Source organism: Pleurodeles waltl, chromosome 10 (genome assembly GCF_031143425.1).
Source record: "Pleurodeles waltl isolate 20211129_DDA chromosome 10, aPleWal1.hap1.20221129, whole genome shotgun sequence".
NCBI classification, from domain to species: Eukaryota; Metazoa; Chordata; class Amphibia; order Caudata; family Salamandridae; genus Pleurodeles; species Pleurodeles waltl.
Window position 1 is genome coordinate 171,774,011 of NC_090449.1, and position 19,758 is coordinate 171,793,768.

Genomic DNA, 19,758 nt, shown 5'->3' on the forward strand with positions numbered 1-19,758 from the left:
GGGAATTTAAGGAGGGTAGATCTGTGTTGTCCCCAAGAGTCCCAGAGATGGGGCATATGGGTGGGTGGATCAGCCCTCCCTGCACAGCCAGCCCATGCATTGAGTACAGGACAGTCTTTGAACGCTGATCTTTAGGTTTAGTGTCGCCGCACAACCTGAGTATGCACGTGCAGGGCTCATGGGCAGATTGTTTGTTTTGTTTCTCCTAGTTCTGTGATATTCTTGGCTTCATTCCTGGATATCTAGCCTGATGCGCACTGCAGGCCTCGACTGGGTTGGGAAATCTCTAGAATACATATAAATGCTCTTTTGCAGGCATCAACCAATATATTACAGAGATACAAACATTCCCGCCCACTACCCCCCACTACCGACGAGGGCTACTAAGAAACATTGAACACCTTGCTATGATAATCACATCAATAACTGGGTGATAACCTTAACGGTTAAAAGGTACTAACATTCTACTGTGAAAGTACGATTTGCCTACGCAATGTATGGGTATCATATATACAACTGTTATGTAGTATGATGTACAGTATAATAAGCGCAATGCTACACCTGCTTGAATTCCAGATGAAATGCCAATGAAATAAAAGTTTTAAAAAAAAAGGTTGCTCTGCCTTCACATTTATGTTTTCTCTGTCTTACCATAGCCGGCCTTTCCCCTTGTATGCCTTTAGCTGCTCTTCTGCTAGGTACACTCCCTCCTTGTGAGATACTCGGTGAACTCAAGGGTGCCCCTAACAGAGTCCCGACTAGACCCACCCTAACCTGTGACACCAATGAGCCCAATCCTGACACAGGGTACACATGCCCACACACTTGAACTGGCCTCTTCTGTGGAATGCACATCTGAAAATATGTGAACACATGTAGCCAGGACATCAGGTCTACCACAGCAACACAAGTAACATAGGTAATTGTTATGAGTCAAACTGACGTGTAACAAACATTTTATCGGTGGAGCTAAGGCACAGTACGTACCAAACATGTGCACATGTCAGACATTTGTGTAGTCCACACACAAGTCACCATGAGATCGTAACCAACAATTAATGACATATGAGGGGTAACATATCCTATATAGCACTAATCAGCCATCCTCAATCATCCCTGAGTTTTGAGTGTCGTGTGAAATGTACTGTCCTGAAAGTCAAACAACTACACATATCACATGAGTCAACACATATTACAAACATATCATGACTGTTGTAGATCACTGATTGCCATCAGATGTAGATACCCATTTGGAACACATTCATACATTTGCATGACGTCCAATGTTTTGCATGCCGTTCCTTCAGAAACACACATATCGTTGTTACAGCCCATTCACACCCAAAACACACAGTTGCATGCTCTATCACATGTGGCCAACCACTAAACCACACACTGCAGGCCATACCATCCTATCTTCATGTTGATACAGGGTGCATGAATGCTAAATATTAGAAAATCAAGCAATCACAGATTGAGTAAAAACTTTTGACGCAAATGCGTCGAAGTATCACACGAACGCAAACTAACCATACATGGACCCCTAGCATGAATTCCACCTGCGCACCACACGCATGCGGATATTCATTGAAATTGAAGTCTACAGGTAGTGTGTGGTATTTTGCCACACATGTAGGTTATGCGTTGAAAATATTCACGCAAACATTGTATGTGTCAAAGAAATACAAGCATGATGGAAAACAGGCAGCAAAGGGGACAGGAAGTGATGTAATAGGAAATCCTGTTTACAGGCATGGTGCAATGGGTGTACTTTCACTTTACAGTCTTTACTTTTTCTTGACTGTGTGGCTGCGTCTCCGTGTTCTTGATGTCTTGATTGCGTTTCTTGTAACTTGTGGTGTCTCTCTTGTATCTTTTGTGAATTCTGTTTGTTTATTGTACCTGTGTATGTGATTTTGTGTAGTTTAGTGGCTTTCAGATTGTATTTGTACTGTTGGATGTCTGTCTGGGGGTTAGATTAATTGGGTTAGTTGGGGTTCTTAGGTTTCGGCTGTAAGTTTCCTTTTTTTCATTTAGTTTCCTTTTTTTTTTACACATGCTCAGGTTTGATTTGTTGTTCAGGGACATGTCGGGAAGGGCTAGGCTGATCCCCATGGGGGAGGAGGAGCTTCGGGGCTTTGTGTGCCTGGTGTGCCACTTCCTTCCCTTGATGCTGGAGATGGGTGGGCGGGAGATACAGGGGTATCACACGGAGGCAAGGTGGTTGCGGTGGGACAAAGTGCTCTACCACCTCAAAAGAGTCTACCATACGAGCAGGAATGAGCACCAGCTGAAGCATCTCTGGTCTGACCTGGTGGCCAGAGAGCAGGATCTGCTGGACCACCGGGATTTGGTAATCGGTGGCCCTGTTGGTGAGTAGCACATTGACAAATGTGTACAGTAAAATGCTCCTCAGTGACAGTCGCAGATGTCTTGACGTGCTGCATGCAATGTTTGTGGCCATGTTGAATGCAAGCAGAACAAAGTCTTAGTGTCCCAGTACTGAGATGGAGTCCACATGTCTTTACATGTTAACAATGCAGGCCTGAGGTTTGTTGAGTCATGTACGGCTATCACTTAAGGGCACATGTACAAAGCTATTTTTAATTGTCACAAATGGCCTAGTTTTCAGAAATTGTGTGTTTACGTGAAGAAAAAATGTTTATCCCATTTTGCAATCACATTGCTGAATCACAAAACAGGGTTTGCTAGTGGCTTTTTGGAAGGGGCGTTCCCTTCCTATTTATGAGTCGCAGTCCGCTGATTGATTGTTTGGTGACCACGAATGCCGGCACAAAACAATTGCAGTTATCAACAGTTTCAAGTTGGTGCTAACCCATTCGCAAAAGGGAAGGGGTCCCCATGGGATCCCTTCCCCTTTTGTGAATGCATGCCAAGGCATATGGACCACTGTCTGCTTTAAAAAACAAAAACAAAAACATTTATGATATTTGCTTTTGACATGCTTTCTGTTTACTCTTAATGAAATAAGGCTGCATTTAAAAAAATAAAGTACATCTTTATTTGAAAGCAGTCACAGACATGGTGGTCTGCTGAGGCCAGCATCTCTATGAGTGCCACCATTCCCAACAGGTTTGCAAAATGAGACCTACCTTATTAATATTCATGAGGTGGATTATTTGCTACCCCATTTGTGATTTGCAAACAGTGTAATTGACAGTGTTGTACATCATATTATCCTACTGTCAAATTGTGAGTTGCTAAGTCTTGCAATGTGTGACTCACATAGTCTGATCTTCGTACATGTGGCCCTTACTCACACATTTCAGATGCTCTGGCAACACCTGTGCCCACGCATTCTGTCAATGATGATCAGGTAAGACACTGTCAGCAAACCACATTTGACTGTATCAGGACAGCAAATTGGGCAATCCATGTTTAGCGCTACATTGTCATCATTACACACAGATGATCCCTGCCATTCTGTTAGCAAGGGGGGCATACAAGGCTTAGGGGACACTGCCAATGGAGCATTTGTTTCCTACATACAACTGTGCTACTTATGTCATAGATCACTGAATGCATGATAATTGCAGACTGAAAATTGAGCCACATGTCCATCACACAGTAACTCAGTCTCCCTTGATGAACAAGCCACAATACCTGAGTCACTTGTAATGCAGTGCACCAGGGAAGTGCCATTGAAATTGTCACAAAAATACTAATCATGCCGTGGAATACCATCTGAAATGGATTATCCACAAATGGTTGTAGTTGGGTTTAGCACCACATGATTGTTAGGCCCAGTGCATGTGTGCAGATGTGTGGCTATCACTTACTGGAGTGTCAGTGTCAATGTGAGTTTGCAGCGGTATGTCTGTTGTACTGTCTACATGCAGGATCACCAGCTCACTCATGTAAAATGTTACACACTGTGAAATGTTGTCCACACGTTTGTAAGGTGATCTGACATTGAGCATATATTTACTTTCTATGTCCTACAGGTTGACCTGCCCCCTATACCATCGGGGAAGTGGCTCGATTTCAGGACCCAGACGTATCTGGTAAGTGTGATAATGTCTGTCCTGTGTAGTGATTGCAGCTGTTGTGTGAGTGACTCTTGTGTGTTGCACTCATTGCAATATATGATGAGCTGGCACGTGATCTAATATCTTACTCAACTGGATGTTGACATAGTGTTCGGTGCAAGGATTACACATTCAAAGTCAGAGAGTCATATCTTGGGAGTCTTGTGCTGCGCAATAGGCATCACCTTGCAAGAAAGGTGATTACTAGCCACATGTAGGTCCACATGTGACTTGGAAGTGCTCCAGTGTCAGTATATTGGCACTGGGTCATACCCTCATTCTCACAACACAGTGATGCATCAGTTTTCCACAAACAATTGTGCGCCCCTGTATTGTAATGTACATGTAGGACTGTATTGGTAACTGTCCCCCATCATCTAGCCCCATAAGTTGTACTCAATTTACGTGACACTTATGTGGTATGTAATAGGCGTGCATGCAGGTCAAGGCCAGACGTGTGCTGGCATCAATGTGGGTGTTTTGGGAATTGTGTTGGCAGATCAGATGTTGATGGTTGTCCACAACTGGACACATGAATGTAGATGTGAATGACCTATGGATACCTTATTTCTAGGTGGCAGCCCTCCTCGCATGCATTCCACTCACTAAATCCATGTACAAGAGGACATGCCTTTGTGGTTGTCCGTGACAGTTGTGATGATGTATTGCATGCCCATCACCCCTGAGGCACAGTGGCAGAGGAACAAAATATACGTAGGTAGATGTGAGGGTCACAGTGTAGATGATAGTCATCTCATTCAAGCATGCATGTGTCCCAAACAACACTGACCCATTATGATTAGCACTACATACCATCCTGCCAATTACATCTACAAGTCACTGGTCTTCTGAGCTTTGAAGTTGACTCAGATGATAAAGATTAGCCTGGCCCATATGAAGTAGTTGCTGCCTTTGCATTGTGACACATTGCACTTCATCAATGCACAGATCACTTTATTTGGTCCAACTCTTGTTGTGTTTTGCTTAGGTGTAAAAGACATGATGGGTAGGCAGCGTTGTCATTACATTCATCAGGGACATTTTATTATCTGGACTGTAATTTGGGCTGCATGTGCAAATCGAGGCAGAGTGTTCGATTATCATCTGTACACGCATCACACAATGATGACACTGATGGTTGTCTGTCTCATTTTTACAGCTGCCAACATGGATGTTGCGGAAATCAGGGCTTTCCAGAAGCAGGCAGTGCGATGTGGAGTCTGGGTACCAAAAGATGGCACAACACTGTCAAAGAGAGCGAGCCACAGGGGAATGGCGAGCTTTCAGCCAAGTGGGACTGGCATTGGCCACAAAGGTTATAGCCACCACCACAACTACACACAGTATCAGAGCTGCCACTGTCACATCTGCCCCACCTGCTGCACCGTCAACCTCTGCAACACAGACCACCACACCTGCTGCTATGGACATGGCCGCACTTGGAGGTCCAGAGGGACACGAAGAAGGTGCTAAAAAAGCTGGACAGCATTCAGAAGGATGTGGACAAGTGGACAAAAACACACAGAGACTGAAGGCAATTAAAAATACACTGAGGAGGGCCAACCTGTGAACTCTTGCCTCCCTTCACCCCTAGTTCAGTCCCCTCCCCCCTCATTTCTCATCCTGTTTTGTAGTGGGTTTAAGGGGCCTAGTGATAGGTTGGAGTAGGGTAGTTGTTTAAATAGGATGAGTAGGTTTGGATGGTGGTTGGTCATATTATTACATGTTAGTTTGTGTATGGGGTTAATGTTGGGGCTTTTGTATATTTCATTTTTTGTAATACATATTTGTATAGTGTTATGTAGTATATCTTTAGGTTACTATATGTTGTCCTGCATGTGTCTCATCATATAAGGGGGGTGGGGGAAAATGTTTAGAGTGTGTCGTTCAATATGGTAAGTTAGCTTAGCATAGGGTAGTTAGAGCCAGTTGTGAGTAATGTATAGTTAGTATAGATTAGGTTAGTATAGGTGTGTTACATAGTTTTAAGTTCTGATCCGTACATAGTTATTCAAAATGTAGGTACTCCCTTACTGCATGTGTTATATACTTGGGGCTCAGGATCTTTGCATGAGTGTACAGTGGCAATAGTCTTTTGGCCTGTGAATTCCTTCCTGCATCCACATCCCTCTCTTGACATGTTAATTCCCACTTCCAACTGAGCTGTCACATTGGCATCTACCATACATTTAAATCTCAATGCATCTGCCATCCATTGTACCCACAACTTAACGTGACTATGGTTCACATGTATTGGACAGGTAGATTTGCTTTTTAAGGTGTAATGGTTTTGATCCTGTATCGTTATGTTGGGCACTGTGGGACATCTGCCTGCAGCCTGAAGTTCATGTCAACACTGCTTAACTGAGTAGTGCCAACTTCAGATGAGGTCAAGTATGCAAAGTTCATGCCAATATGTTTTATCTGTACTCCCAGCTGACGTTATTGGCTGAGCACTCTTACACAGCCATTCCTGCTGCATGTTGTGGGTGAGGCATGTATGTTTTAATGGAAATGTCACATACACAGTGACTTGCTTGTGGGGGATGTGGCCAGCATTGACGTTCATCTTGTAGATACCTTGAATGTAGATATCTGCCCACATTATTTCTGCACTCTGGTATTGACACTCTGTGACCATAGACATATTACATGCATTACAAATCTCCAGCAAAGTAGATATGTCACATTACACGGAGGCAAAGTGAGTGTGAAGGTGCTGTTTATTTTAAAGTGCTTTAGTGCAATATTTACATAATCCAGGGCTGTGACCTCATAAGTGTTAAGCATTCTATTGTGACGCAATACAAGTGCAAGGTGAGGAACAATTCATTGGACATGCTGAGATGAAGTGTTGTTCAGTGCAGGGGAACATGAATTGCCAATGGAGTAGTGCGAGACAATTGCAGTCCACAGTGGAAAAGTTAACAGTGTGTCGGTGAAGAGTGCACATCACCAACGGTAGCAACACTGGCATTTCTTCAAGCACAGGACAAAGGGAAATCACTGTCCATGTGGCATAGGCTGGTGCTACCGGGTACTTCTACGGTTGAAGATGATCTGTCCCACATCTTCATCCTCTGATGTGTGTGTTGTCTCCTCTGCCCCTGATGGTGGTGGCGGTGGGTTTGAGAGAGTCACACACACTTCAGTGGTTGGAGAAGTAGACACCAAATTCCCAGCAGCTGCCATCTGTGGAACTACATATGGCATCACTGCAGCAAGGAGGAGCTTCTGATTATTGAGTATGGCAGCAACATCCCTGTGGTAGGCAGCCATGTCTGCCCTGAGGGAGGCCAATTCCTGGGCCAAGGTGTCCTGCTTGTTGTCATGCATGCAGCAGCAACATTGGGAGGGCAGGTGTTGTGGCAACTCCCTCACGGCAGTGGTTAGGTCCCTCACACACTGTTGGGCTCCATGCAGTAGGGATTGTATGACTTGTTTGACTGCTGTCTGTTCTGCGGACGTCATCATGCTAATGCGCATCCCATCAAGGCTGACTGCCATAGTTTGCATCCCCACCCGCACCTCCTTGGCCAGCTCCCATTGTACTCCCACTACTATCCTCTCAAAGGTGGTCTCTGTGTCATCAGAGTCCTCAGTGTGTTTGAGCTGGCAGGTCGTACTACTGGGGGGGGTTGGGTTAGTCCTCTGGGATGGCTGCTACATGAATGCTCCTCCTTGCGATTGTAACTGGTGTCTGGAGGGTTCCCAGGACATCTTGGAGGGTTTTCTGGCTGATGGTTGTAAGCTAGCCATCCAGGTCATCAGGGTAGTCCAGGACAGGCAGATCCACAGGAGAGCCATCGTCATCTGCAATGAAATATTGTACAATTAGTGTGTCTATGTTGTGCCAGTTGTAATGTGATGTCACTAACTTCCTATTGGTGGTAAATTATCATCTTGGTTCCTAAGCATTGATCCTGTCATTAATGTATGCAGTCTCTCAGCCCTATGCCCCACCTGAACGTAGCATGTAATGTGGGCAGTTTGGGCAATTGTCTGCATCACATCTTCTAGGTGTGGGTTCTCTCCAAATTGTGGCTTGCCGCCTTCTTGTCCTTATCAACCCTCCCTCAGCTTCCATTTGGATGGTGAGGCCTTGCATTGATTGCTGGTGTGCTGGTGCCACAGCACACACATAACATTATGGCCCTGTCCCAGTCTATCATTTTTCACATACACCTATGCGGTGATGAGACTTAGCACCACACCATGCATGGCATTTCCATGAGACAATGCCTGTGTTACCATTGGTAGTTTCTCATGCTGATGTTTGCGTATGTGTGCTACATTGCATTGCACTGATGGACCTGGCAGAGTTCCATTTCCTCTTGTGACTGTGTAGGTGTGTTTGCTATTTCTACACACATATGTCCTCCCCCTCAATGCAGTTGTCTTAGCACTATGATACCTGAGATGTTGCATGGTGGCATTGCAGCTATTGTGACACAGGCAAAGGAGTAAACCCAGGGATGAGCAGCATGGGTATGAGATTACTGCTGTTGACCTCATTATGTATATGACAGTGTATGATGGTTAATGAGTCTATGGACATGACCAGTTGACAGGAGTTGCACTTGGATAGGGATTGATGGGGATTGATTACGTAGTCATACTGAACCCTCTTTTTGAGTGTGTTTGTTCCATGGGCACCTAACTGGCATTTCCTAATTTCCTAAAAGTAGTTGTGACAAATGTTGTCAATGGGGAATGCCGCTTGAGCCAATGGCCTTAGACTAGGCATTTTCCTCTAGTTTACATTCTGACAATACCAGCTGTCCTGTGACAGCAGACCAGTTTTACGTTCTACCCTACCCTCCTGGTCTGCTTCAGCATTTCCAGCAGCCTTGGCATGGCGATGTATCCCCATGCAGAGGTTGTTGGAGTTGTGTTGTGCTGTGCCCCTGGATGCACCTGCACAGCCCATGCACTTGGCATGGGTAGTGCAGGAAGTCCCGTGCTGTGGCTCTTTGCCCTTTCCACTGCCTGATTTGCAGGGCTGACATGCATTGTGTAGTAGGTATGTGCCTCCCACTTCTTGCACTTGACATTTAGACATTTTTGTCCCCCATGCAACTTACCGTGCATATGTGTTGTTTCCTGGTAGTCTATGCTGTCCTGTCCTGCGATACCAGTGACGTCCAAGTCCTCTTGCGGTGCTGTACTCCTACCTCTGGTCTGCAGTGCTGCCTTCCTGTTCCTTGCCATTTTTCCCTTTGTCCTCCGCTTGCAGTCATGCCAGCGTTTCTTGCACTCAGTGACAGTTTTCCTGACCTCTGCCACACTGTTAATCTTGTCCACAATCTGTTGCCAAATTGCCTCTCTCCCCCCAGTTGGCAATTTAGAGGTGATGAAGAGTTGTTCCTGGTGCTCCGTGACTTCTCTCACCAGTGATTCATACTCCTCTGCGCTGAAGCAACACTTCCTCTTCTTCTTGTCTCTCCCCTGGGTCTTGACTGTGTCCTCCTGGCTGGTCCCTGGTTGCCTGGGTTCTCCTGGGGTCTCTCCTGGACTATGGGATCCATTTTGAGGCTCCTTTGCACTGTTTGCTCTGTTTGTGTCGCTTTTTAACACTATTGCGGGGAAAAATGGTGCATATCTGTTTGCAATGTGTTTACATGTCGTAAACCGGATTAGAGTCATTTTTCCTGCATTAATGTAATTTTGTCTTAAGGCAGGGAGCAATGGTTAGCATCTGGAAAATGACTCTAACTTCTTCTTAGTGCCACCCAGCATCATAGCATAAATATGACGCACGGGTGGCATTAAGAAATGGTGTTAGATAGCACTAAACTTTTTGATGCAAAACTGCGTTAGCTCAGTTTTGAGTAAAAAAGTATAAATCTAGTACTATATTTTCAGATATTCTTTAAAAAATAATATCGCCTGTTAGAAATGGGGTCTTTGGTTGGCAGTCGGGTTACCCCCTGTCCAAGCAAGACCCTCACTCTAGTCAGGGTAAGTCACACACAGTCCAAATTATCCTGTACCAACCCTCTGGTAGCTTGGTACTGAGCAGTCAGGCTTAACTTAGAAGGCAATGTGTAAAGTATTTGTGCAATAAATCATGCAATAACACAGTATACAAAAATACACCACAGAGTGTTTAAGAAAAATGTCTAATATTTATCCAGATAAATGCAGGTCAAAACGATTAAAATGCAATTAATATATGTTGAAATATCACTGTAAAATTGATATAGAGTGTACTTAGTCTTTTAAAAGCAATAAATGTATCTTTCAAGCAAAAAGCACCTGGTTTGCGTTCAAAATCTCCGCAAAGAACCGCAGAGGAGGAGATGCATGGAAAACAATGAGGTGTGCATCCATTTCTCGGGCCGCACACGGCGATGCATCGTTTAGTTTTCATGCAGGGACGGCTGTGTGTCGATTTCTGGTGCTCGGTCGTGGATCCTCTTCGGGTTACGGGGTTTTCGGACGCCCCGGGGATGATGCTTGGGTTTCCGGCACTGGCAGGACAAAGTCATAGGGGCTACGTCGATCTGGTGGCCGTTCCGTGGAAATTTCTACTGCACAACAGGAGCTGCGTTGATTCCTCTCTGGAAGTCGGGCTGCATCATTCAAGCTCAGCTGTGCGTTGATCCAGTGGGCCGTGTGTCGATTTTCTGGTCGCTACACTGGCGCTGGTGCGGCTTGCAGTGAATTTTTCACTGTGATGCAGGCTGTATATCATTTCTGGCAGGCTGTGCGTCGATTTTCACCCCACAAGGAGTCTTTCTTGTAGAGATGAAGTGTTTTTGGTCCGGAGACTTCAGGGAACAGGAGGCAAGCTCTATCCAAGCCCTTGGAGAGCACTTCTCACCACGGCCAGAGAACAGCAAGGCAGCAGGGCAACAGCAAGGCAGCAGTCCTTCACAGAAAGCAGACAGGTGAGTCCTTTGGGCAGCCAAGCAGTTCTTCTTGGCAGGATGCAAGTTCTGGTTCAAGTTCTCTTCTCCAGGAAGTGTCTGATGAAGTAGAAGTGTTTACCTCAAAAGTGTCTAAGTTGATAGGGTCAGAGACACCTGCTTAAATATCCAAAAGTGCCTTTGAAGTGGGGGAGACTTCAAAGAGTGGCTTAGAAGTGCACAAGGTCCTCTTTCAGTTCTATCCTGTCTGCCAGGGTCACAGTAGGGGGTGTGGCAGTCCTTTGTGTGAGGGCAGGCTAGTGTCCTTTGACATGTAAGTGTCAAGCCCTCCACCCTCCCAGCCCAGGAAGACCCATTCAAAAAGCAGATGTATGCAAGTGAGACTGAGCATCATGTGGTTGGGGTTTGTCTGAGTTAATGCACATGGGAGCTGTCAACTGAACCTAGCCAGACGTGGATTGTAAGGCACAGAAGGTTTTAAGTGCAGAGAAATGCTCACTTTCTAAAAGTGGCATTTCTAAAACAGTAATATTAAATCCAACTTCACCAGTCAGCAGGATTTTGTATTACCATTCTGGCCATACTAAATATGACCTTCCTACTCCTTTCAGATCAGCCGGTACCACTCAAAACAGTATATGAGGATAGCCGTAATGTTAGCCTATGAAAGGAGCAGGCCTCACAGCAATGTAAAAACACATTTAGGAGTTTTACACTACCAGGACATATAGAAAACACGTGTTCATGTCCTGCCTTTTAACTAGATAGCACCCTCCCATATGGGCTACCTAGGGTCTACCTCAGGGGTGCCTTATATGTAGAAAAAGGGAAGTATAAGGCTTGGCAAGTACTTTAAAATACCAAGTCGAAGTGACAGTGACACCGCACACACAGGCACTGAAGAGGCAGGCCTGAGACATGGTTTGGGGGCTACTTATGTGGGTTGCACAACTAGTGCTGCAGCCCACTAGTAGCATTTAATTTACAGGCTCTGGGCACGTGTAGTGCACTTGACTAGGGACTTACAAGTAAATTAAATAAGCCAATTCGATTTGAGCCAATGTCACCATGTTTTAAGGAGAGAGCATATGCACTCTAGCACTGATTAATAGTGGTAAAGTGCACAGAGTCCTAAAGCCAGCAACAATGAGGTCAGAAAAAGAGGAGGAGGAAGGCAAAAGTTTGGAGGTTACTCTGCAGAAAGGCCATTTCAAACATCACCGCCTCTATTTTTTGTTTTTTGTTCTTGGCCCCCTGCAACTCGGTCTCGTCTTGTTCATTAAATTAAGATCTATTTTTCCAACCTAGTATGAATTACTACTGTTTGGTGTTTCACTGTTTTACTGTTTTAAGTGTTGCACAAATAGTTTACACATTGCCTCCTAAGATAAACCTGCCTGCTTGTGTCAGCTTACCAGAGGGTGAGCACAGGTTGATTTATGGTGTGTATCTGATTTACCCTGGCTAGGCTTGTGGTTCCTGTTTGGACAGGGTGCATATCCTCTGCCAACCAGAAGCCCAAAGTCAGCAATATTTCTAATTAAATGTATATTGCACATTGCAATGTTTATTAAAAGTGTTAAACATGTAAAACAACTGTATTTAAAAAAATCAACATGTCTTTGAGTCATTCTTATAACACTTTACAGATCACAAAGTGCAGCCGTGGAACCGACCTTGAAGGGTCCACACACTACAATGTAGGAGTGCAGACCTCCAGCTGGGAGTGCTTTAAAAATATCCTAAGGCTCTTCTGGGGTCATGGATTCAATGACCCATGAGACTTACTGTTTTTGTATTGATGCAGGACAGCTGCATACCGTACAGCCCCCATAACATTATAGAAATGGTTGTTGATGAACCTGCTCCTTCTAGGAGTACCACCCGGGTCCAAATCATCTAACAGAAAGTCTCTTGCAGGCAATTATGTGGCTAATTTCCTGGAGCAGTAAATAATGAGGAACTCATGCCACTGATGTGTTATTCTTTTTTTCTATAACTTGTATTTGAGTGCCCCGGTGCCCAACTGAGACACCAACACCACTTTTCAATTTTCGAATGTTGAGTGCTGTGGGGGGAGCCCCAAACTCCTCAGAGCTCCTGCCAGATATAAAGCTATCTCCCATAGTGAGTGCTGGCAGCAGCTGGTGTTTGTTTTTAAATTGGGGGCCCAAGTACCCACTCAGGGTACCCACAAAATAAGCACTCATTGGGGAGTTGCAGGGGGAGCCCAAAGGCCTCCAAGAAACTTGCTGGCTCCCCAGGCAGGATCCATAGTTCCCATCTCAGTAACCCACAACACTTCCCTCGTTGGGGGCATTGGGGGTCTCCAAGGCCCCGGTGGCTCTTGTTGGTCCCCCATCCAGCACCAATGATGTGTGTCGGCAGGAGTTTTGGCCAACTCCTGGCCTTTTGTTTAAAAAAAGGCAGGAGAAAATTGTGGTGGTCAGTATGACCTTGGCGGTCAGGTTGCCACCACGCCGACTATAGCGGTAGTACCATAGCCAGACCAGCGGTGATGACCGCCAAATATTGACCATGGCAGAGAACCCTCCCATTGACAGTAAATGCACCACACCAACTGCCAGCACGGTACGAACACTGAACACGGCGGTAGCCACCTACAGGCAGGCGAAAGACAAGGATCCGCCCAGCATATTATGACATAGTACACTGCCAGGATTTGTGGTGGTAGCAATGACACCAAAAGCCTGGCAGAAACACATCATTTAAAATATAGACACTCACCTCCAGGGACACAAAGGAACTGGCGGCCACCACAGAACCTTACAAGTTTTTCCGATGCTGTACCATGCCATGGCCGTCCTGGAGCACCAAGCCGATGACGGTGAGCACAGCTGCCTAGCACACAAGGGAGAAAGGGGGGGAGAGTGACAGACACACACACAACACACCCAGAACCAGCTGGAGAGTAAATCGACAGTAACAGAACCCATGAGCAGAGTATGATAGGACACATACCTCTGTTCCAACCACTGTAGTCTGGTTGGATGAATATTCAAAATACAAAAACATATACAACTGTATATTTACAGACATGTAGGCACAAAGGCCAATCCAAAGTCACAAATACCCACAGGGCAAAGTCCAAATCCTAACTTGAGTCCTGACAACATCGGGACTCCACTGTTCAAGGGCATCGTGTGGTAATGGGCAGACACCTCAGGGGGGAATATCATTGGAAAGGGGCTCCTTGCCCACTGGTACTTGAGGAGGCTCCCTGCCCACTGGTTCTGGAGGGGGCTCCTTGCCACTGGTTCTAGAGGGGGCTCCTTGCCCACTGGTCTTGGAGGGGCTCCTTGCTCACTGGTTCTTGGGGGGCTCATTGCACACTAGTTCTAGAGGGGGTTCCTTCCCCACTGGTTCTGGAGGGGGCTCCCTGCCCACTGGTTACTGGGGGGCTCCTTGGCTTCTGGTTCGGGATGGGGTTCCTTGGGCTCTGTTTTGCCTGGGGTCTCCTTGGGCTTAGTCTTGGTTGAGGCCTCCTTGTTCTTGGTTTTGGCTGGGGCCTGCTTGGCCATGGATCTTGGTGGGGCCTCCTTGGTATTGGCTGGGCCTCCTTGGGCTCAGTCTTGGCTGTGGCCTCCTTGGGCTCAGTCTTGACTGGGGCCTCCTTTCCCTTGGTTTTGGCTGAAGCCTCCTTGGCCTTGGATCTTGGTAGGGCCTTCTTAGCTTTTGATCTGGATGGGGCCTCCTGGGCCCTGGGTTTTGGAAGTGACTCCATGGTCTCGGTAGTCTGTTTGGGAGGGAGTGTCACTTTACTTTATCCCTACGTTTTGGAGGGGGAGGAGTGTCCTTGGTGCGGGGGCCTGGAGTCGCACTCGTGCCCCTTAGTGCCAGCTGGAGACTTTGAGGGTGGGGCAGTGTCAGACTGGGTGCTCGAGGTACTGGGCTGGAGGGGGGAGACCTTCCTCTTTTCGCCGGGGAGGGAAGAGATCAAGGAGCGCAAGGAGAAGCTTCTAAGGGCCAATGGGATGGGATATAGGAGGAGGGATGGGAATGGAGATAGAGGGAGTGTTTGTAGGAGGAGGAGGTGTGCTGGACTTGGGTTCAGGTACATGGATAGTGTACATGTGTGAGGTGGATGGTTGTTGGCGGTCTGAGTGTGAGCGTTTGTGTGTCTTTAGAGGGGGGTCAGACAGGGTGGGGGAGGACAAACATGATGTGTGGATGGATGTTGTGGTGGTACCTGCAAGTGAGGTGGGTGTGCTGCATGAGAAGGTGATGGTGGTGGAGGCAACTGTGCATGTGGTGTGTAGGGTGCATGTTTGTGGGTCTGCTGTTGTGGTGACTGTGAGCAAGGCAGTGCAGGTGGCAGGTCAGGGACTGTTGATGCAGTGCATGCAGGTGTGAGGGAGGATTTGACTGTGAGGGAGGAGGAAGAGGGGAAGACAGTGGAGGTAGCAGATGATGTTGTGTGTGCATCTGTCTGTTGGCTGTGTGAGTGCTTGTGGACTGAAGGTTGCTACCTGTGTTTGTCTGTGCGAGTATTGTGTGTTGCTTTAGGTGCATGCTTGTCAGAATGTGTTCATGGGATGGGTTGGGGGTGAGGAGACTGGGACTAGGAAGGGGTAGTTGGAGAGGGGACGGATGAAATAGGGACACTGGCAGTCATCAGTTAAGAGGCCTGAGCCTGAAACGATCTGTGTAGGGCCACCAATCCACCATGAATGCCATCCAGGAAAGCATTGCGTTGATGCATTTGGGATGCCAGCCCCTGGATGGCATTCACTTTGGTTGACTGCCCCACAGAGATGGATCTCAGGAGGTCAATAGCCTCCTCACTGAGGGCAGCTGGGATGACTGGGCAAGGTCTGAGGTGCCTGGGGTGAAGGAGATGCCCACCCACCTGGGTGAGCGGGCAAGTGCAACTCAGTGGGGGGCTACTGGGAGGGCGGTACTGGTACAGGGGTGCAGTAGAACTTGTAACAGTGGAGGTCCCAGAGGAGTTCGCCTCCACCAGAGAGCTCCCGTCGTAGAAGGAATCAGAGTCAGTGGTATTACTTTCCATCCCTGCCGTGGTGCTTCCCTCGCCGTCCATCTCACTGGTCCCGTCGGCATCGGTGGACTCTGCCCCCTGGGTCACGTGGGCTGCAGCTCCCTTACTTGCCGGTACCTTGCTCCTTCGCCAGATTATGCTAATCCACAAATGGACAGGATGACAAAAGGAGAGAGGTGGGTGAGAAAGAAAGGGAGCACAGAGTCAATCACAGCCCCAACAACACAAATGGCATACACATCACTGTCACACGCTGAGAATGGGCAGTATGGACCACACTGGCATACCATTGGCTAAGTACCACAGCAGGTAGGAGCCAAACACTGCAAGCTACAGCCCTGTCTGTCATGGGAAGCCACCTACCTAGATATCAAAAACACCCATTTCACCCTATTAACCTAAGCTGGACCACGCAGCAATGTTTAAACTGGCATACTGGGGCATTCACTGACTAGTACCCTGCACCCAAATCCCATGCCAGGCAACAGAGACGGTTGTCAAACACACTGTACTTACCCCCTTATGGATGCTGTGATGCCCTCACATGCCCATCTAGCTCTGGGTAGGCCACTGCCTGTACGCGTGCCATCAGGAGGGTCAGGCTCCGACGGGCGTCCATCAGTCGTTGGGAGGCTGTCCCCAGCTGGGCCTCTGTGGTCTTCCACGCCCAGTGTTGCAGTTTCTCCCACTGTTTCCTGCAGTGGGTGCTCTGCCTGCTATAGACCCCCAGGATCCCCATGTCCTTGGTGATGGCACGCCACAACCCCTTCTTCTTATGGGCGCTGACCTGCAGAGGTAACACAAATAGAGGGACAACATTACCCAGACAATCCAGCCTGTCACACATGTGGCCTACAAAACGCATTATCCCCTCATCAGGCACACACATGACTCGTACCCCTGCATTAGCTCTGTCACCAGCCATACCCCCCATATGACATACTACCAGCACACACACACACATCTCCATGCAGCCATGTTGCATACAACGTACCCATGGTGTACCCACCTGTCGGTCTGGAGGCCCATAAAACTGCCCATACATGGGTAGAGCCCATCCAGGAGCCTCTCCAACTCCTTCATTGTGCTGCACGAGCCATGGCAGGTTCCAAACACAGGTTTCAGCAGCACACGCAGTGGAGATGTCTTCCTGTGGGAAGTCAGGATTCAAGTGAAGTGGTAGAAAGAAAATGGCAGTCACATCCGGGACGGTGAACACAATCACTGCCGGTATTAATCATCATTGGTTCTCATACTCCATAGAGGGCTATGTTAGCCAATGAGGAATTGCATGGCAGCGCAGACCACCTTCCATCATGACGCGAAAGCCAGCGGAGTTAGGTCACTTCCACCTGTCCATGAATACAGGACAGGCGGGTGTCATTTTCTAATGCTGGCACACATGTACAGATTGATAAGTGCATCATTGTAGTCGAATGTTTTTACCTAAACAATTCCAGTGTCCAACATACAAGCATGCTCTGTGTACACTGGTGTAGTGTGTTCATGGTTCCTGTAGTCCCTCCCTTTCTACTTTTGGGTCCCTTAGGTACCAACCACTGCGGATGAATAGGAGGAAGAGGCTGGCACCCATGTACAGACCCCTTGTGGACATGGCTACACTGGAGGACAGGCACATCATACTCACCGTTCGTCTGGACAGGGTCACAATCACAGAACTGTGCGCACAATTGGAGCCTGCCCTGCTACCTGATATCCTTAGCACAACAGTAATACACCCTCTTATGCAGTTACTCTCAGTTCCCCATTTCCTGGCAACAGGCTCTTTCCAGGTGACAGTGGGCTTGGCTGCAGGAATGTCACAGCCAATGTTCTCTATTGTGCTTGCAAGGGTTTTGTCTGCCTTGCTCAATCACATGTGCAACTACATCACATTCCCCCAGGTAGATGATTTACCTGCTGTGAAGGCTCGATTCTATGTAATCGGACACATACAACATGTATTTGGGGCCATTGACGGGACCCATATTGCGTTAGCCCCCCCATAGAGCCAATGAACAAGTGTACAGGAATCGGAAGAGTTTCCACTCACTCAATGTCCAGATGGTGTGCCTTGCTGACCAGTATATCTCCCACATCACTGCCAAGTATCCTGGGTCAGTGCATGTTGCCTTTGTCCTGAGGAATAGCAGTGTCCCACAGCTGATGAAACAACTATGGAGGCACAGAGTATGGCTAATAGGTGAGCCTGAGTCCCCACACAATGTATGTCAGTGTATGCCTTCAGGAGTCATAACACATGACATTGTGCAAGACTAATGTGTGTCCCTTACTTCTTGCAGGTGATTCCAGCTCCCCATACCTGTCCTGGCTCCTGACCCCTGTTAGGAATCAGAGAACAGGGACTGAAAATAGGTGCAATGATGCTCAAGGGCGTACCAGGAGGATTGTTGAAAGGACCTTTGGTCTCCTGAAGGCTAGGTTCAGGTGCCTCCATCTGACAGGTGAATCCTTGTACTACTCCCCTGAGAACGTCTGCAGAATTGTTGTTGTGTGCTGCATGTTGCACAATTTGGTCATCAGATGGCCTGTGCCCTATCTGCAGGAAGAGGGGGGTGACAATGCACCTGTGGCAGCAGTGGACACTGGGGACAGTGAGGAGGAGGAAGAGGATGTGGACAACTGGTCACACATGATCCTGCAGTACTTCCAATGACACTCAGGTAATACTGTTGAACTAAACATTTGTACGTTTTAGTGTAGTGCTGTGTGACTGCAGCATAATGCAAGTCATTATCTTTGCATCCCACTTGACTGTCACCTATGCCTTCCCTTATTGCAGATGTTGCTGTGGTTACAACAGTGTACTGCTGTGATGTGTACAGACCGCTGAGACACATTTGTAGCATGCGTCAACATGTTAGTGGATATATACACAGGATCATACAGTTCAATACAGTTCTATACATTGTACATTACCTGTAGATAAAGCACTATTACTCAAGTTGTGCCAAGGGTGTTTATTGAAAATTGGTATACAATGGGAAGTGCAATAGAGTGGGGTGATGATTGGGAATAGTCCAGTGTAGTGGGCCAGTCTGTTTGTAGCACAGATCCACTGTCCAGGGGGCCATAGGCCATAGGAAGGGGATCAATGTCAGTTCAAAGTGGACAAGGTGACACGTGGAACACAACTGCGACATTCAGGAGGGCCTCATTTCCTGGCGGTGGTATTTGTCTTGGCAAGTGTCTCTGGTGTCTCGCTGGGTCGCAGGGGATGTTTGTGGGGTGGTTCATCTTCTGCAGGGGGAGGGGTGCTGGTGGCCTGTGGGTCCTGTGGCAGGGCCTCCTGTCCACTAGCGGCAACATATGTGGAGGGCTGGCCAGTACACTGGCTAGTGGAAGGGGCCCACTGGTGTGCTGTATAGTCCCTCATGAAGTTGGTCATGTCACACAGCACCCCTGCAATGGAGACCACGGTGGTGTTCAGGGCCTGAAATTCTTGTTTGATCTCCTGGTGGTGTTCCCCCTGCAGCCGCTGTTTTTCCTGCGTAATGTTAATTACCTGACCCATCTTGTCCTGGGATTGTTGATATGCCTCCAGGACATTAGTTAGTGCCTCCTGGGCAGTCGGTTCCCTGGGCCTGTCCTCCCCCTGGTGCACAGTTGTCCTCCAACTGTTCCTGGCCTCATTTGCCTGTGTCCCTTGAACGGTGTGCCCATTGCCACTGACCCCTGGACCCTCATTGTCTTGCCTGTGAGGTGTGGACTGGGGTTCCCTGTACAGGTGGGCACACTTCTGATTGAGGTGTCCTGGGGACAGAGGTCTGGGGACATTGGGTGGCTGCTGTGGTGT